This window comes from Zootoca vivipara, chromosome 7 (genome assembly GCF_963506605.1).
Source record: "Zootoca vivipara chromosome 7, rZooViv1.1, whole genome shotgun sequence".
Lineage (NCBI taxonomy): Eukaryota > Metazoa > Chordata > Lepidosauria > Squamata > Lacertidae > Zootoca > Zootoca vivipara.
Window position 1 is genome coordinate 26,926,608 of NC_083282.1, and position 2,671 is coordinate 26,929,278.

The following is a 2,671-nucleotide window of genomic DNA, read 5'->3' on the forward strand; positions in this document are numbered from 1 at the left end:
CGGCGGACATTTTGGGCGCTGTGATCTCGCATGATTTCACGCTGCGATTTTCCACCAAAAAAGCGCTTTTGGGGGGCATGGTGCCCAAAAACACAGCACCCAAATTGGCTGCCGTTCCCCTGCAAGAAAAAAAGGGGATGTCCCAGTTTTTCCGAGACACTTGTGGGGTATGGAATCACACTTCACCTCCCTTCCTCAGAACAGCCTTCTCCACCTGGTCCTAAATGGTGTGTGTGTGTGTGTGTTTGTGTGTGTGTGTGTGTGTGTGTTCCTCCTCTGCTGTTCAGAAAGGTTTTCTACTTCCTTCAGTGCAACTCCGTTGATTTGTCAAAATCCTGTTTTGGGTCTTTAAATAGTCAAGTCCATACACAAGACAGATCAAGGTTCGCCAGCCTTTTGGGACCTATGGGCACATTTGGAATTTTGTGATAACGCCACAGTCGCTAGTCACAAAGGGACTGTGGGTGGCACCACATGAAATGGCTGCTACATCTTAAAAAGAGCAGAAAAGCAGACAGGAATGGAAAATGGTGTGGACATGTACAGGGCTAGGTGGACCAATGTGCTGATTCAGTAGAGGACCGCTCTCTAGACATGAAAATCCACAAAGCCCCGTCTCTCCGCCTGCCACAGAACAATAATGTGCAGTGAGCGTATTTGTGGCGAACTTGAGTTTTGGGGGCATGTAAGAAAATAAGAAAAGCCAACTGGATCAGGCTGATGCACACCATCTACTCCAGCCCAATATTCTCACAGTGGCCAACCAGATGCCTACAGGCAGAAGCACGCAGGCAGGACTTCGGCACAATAGCATTCTCTCTTCTTGCAGTTTCTATAAACTACCTGGTTACAGGTAGGTAGCCGTGTTGGTCTGGGTCGAAGTAAAATAAAAAAATTCCTTCTGTAGCACCTTAAAGACCAACTAAGTTTTTATTTTGGTATGAGCTTTCGTGTGCATGCACACTTCGTTTCAGTGTATCTGACGAAGTGTGCATGCACACGAAAGCTCATACCAAAATAAAAACTTAGTTGGTCTTTAAGGTGCTACTGAAGGAATTTTTTTATTTTACTATAAACTACCTGTGACTGTGGAAGGGGAACCTATCCATCAAGGTTAGTAGCCATCGATAGCCCTCTCCTCCATGGCTGGTGTCCCTCACTGTCTCCTGTGGGAGCGAATTCCATAGTTTATGAGCTTCCCTTGGTCCATCCTGGATCTCCCAACCTTCAGCCTTCTTTTAATGTCCCCAAATTCTGATGTTATGAGACCTTTTCTCTATCCGCTTTCTCCATGCCATGCATAATTGTTTGTGTGTGCAAAACCATCTGGTGGGAACTTTGGCTGCCAGCACACCATCTCCTCCTTGCAGAGCACAGACCCCCCATCCCTTCTCTTGCAACCCCATCCCTGAGAAGGCCCCTCTGATGGTAGACATGCCTTTTTAAAGGGCAGCTCAAGAAGATGAGGAGAAAACTGCCTCTCCTGTCTAAAACAATAACATACCGGTAAGTTTAGCAGTTGGGAAAGATGCTTCGCGGGGTGCAAATCATCATGCAGGCCGTTGGCTTCCATTTGCAGAAGCAACTGTTCCATATTTGTAAACAGAATTACTTGCTTATTCCTAATATAAGCGGTGGGGTGGCCGTTGTTTAGCTTCAAGCTCTAAATATATATCCCCTATATAAACCTGGCTCGCAATGCTGAATGCATGTATTGCCTCTAAGGGTAGGTTGCACCATAAAGAATAAAACAGACACAGAGAAAGAGGGAATCAGTGTGTTCCCTGTCTTGTCAGACACATTTGTATAATCAATTTACCATTTTTCATTCATCCTTGTTCCTGGGGAACTCTGCCTCTTTTTTGTTCCTCTGCAGGCAAATTTGCAAGATGCAGTTCCAGAAACAAACCCCGCTTCTGAGGACATGCATCTGCTTACAATGCAAAACGTCGAAGGTTGTGTAGCACCTCTCCATTTGATTCATTGGCTAGATCTCTGTGGGAAATCTAAGCATGGACTCCCTGCCTTCATTAAGTGAAAATAAATAACCAAGAGCAAAGAGGTTGATGTTCGGTTACCTAATGCTTTTGCAATCAGCCGGTATTAAGTTTGTTCTCCAGTTTATATCATTGTTGTCGAGACACTGTTTTGGAACTTACTGCCTGCTTTTGCTAGGACTGCACATTTGCAAACAAGGTTATGAATCACGTACGGGGCACAATAGAACCATCAGAGTTTCTGCCATTTTACAGGTAGGTAAAATGAAACAAAAGAAGGCTTCCCAAAAGGGCAATCCAATCCGCCAACCAGACCAGTTTTACTTGTGTACAGGGATAATGCCTTAATCACGCTGTTGCTTCACTGACAAGAGCTGGCGCCTCTGCTCTTGATACTTTCGCTGTCCTCAGAATTTCAGGATCACTAAAGCAGCCCACGATAGCACCTTCTCTGTGGTAGCCCCGTAAATCAGGGGTCCCCAAACTAAGGCCCGGGGGGCCGGATGCGGCCCAATCGCCTTCTAAATCCGGCCCGCGGATGGTTCGGGAATCAGCGTGTTTTTACATGAGTAGAATGTGTCCTTTTATTTAAAAAGCATCTCTGGGTTATTTGTGGGGCATAGGAATTCATTCATATTTTTTTTTCCAAAATATAGTCCAGCCCCCCACAAGGT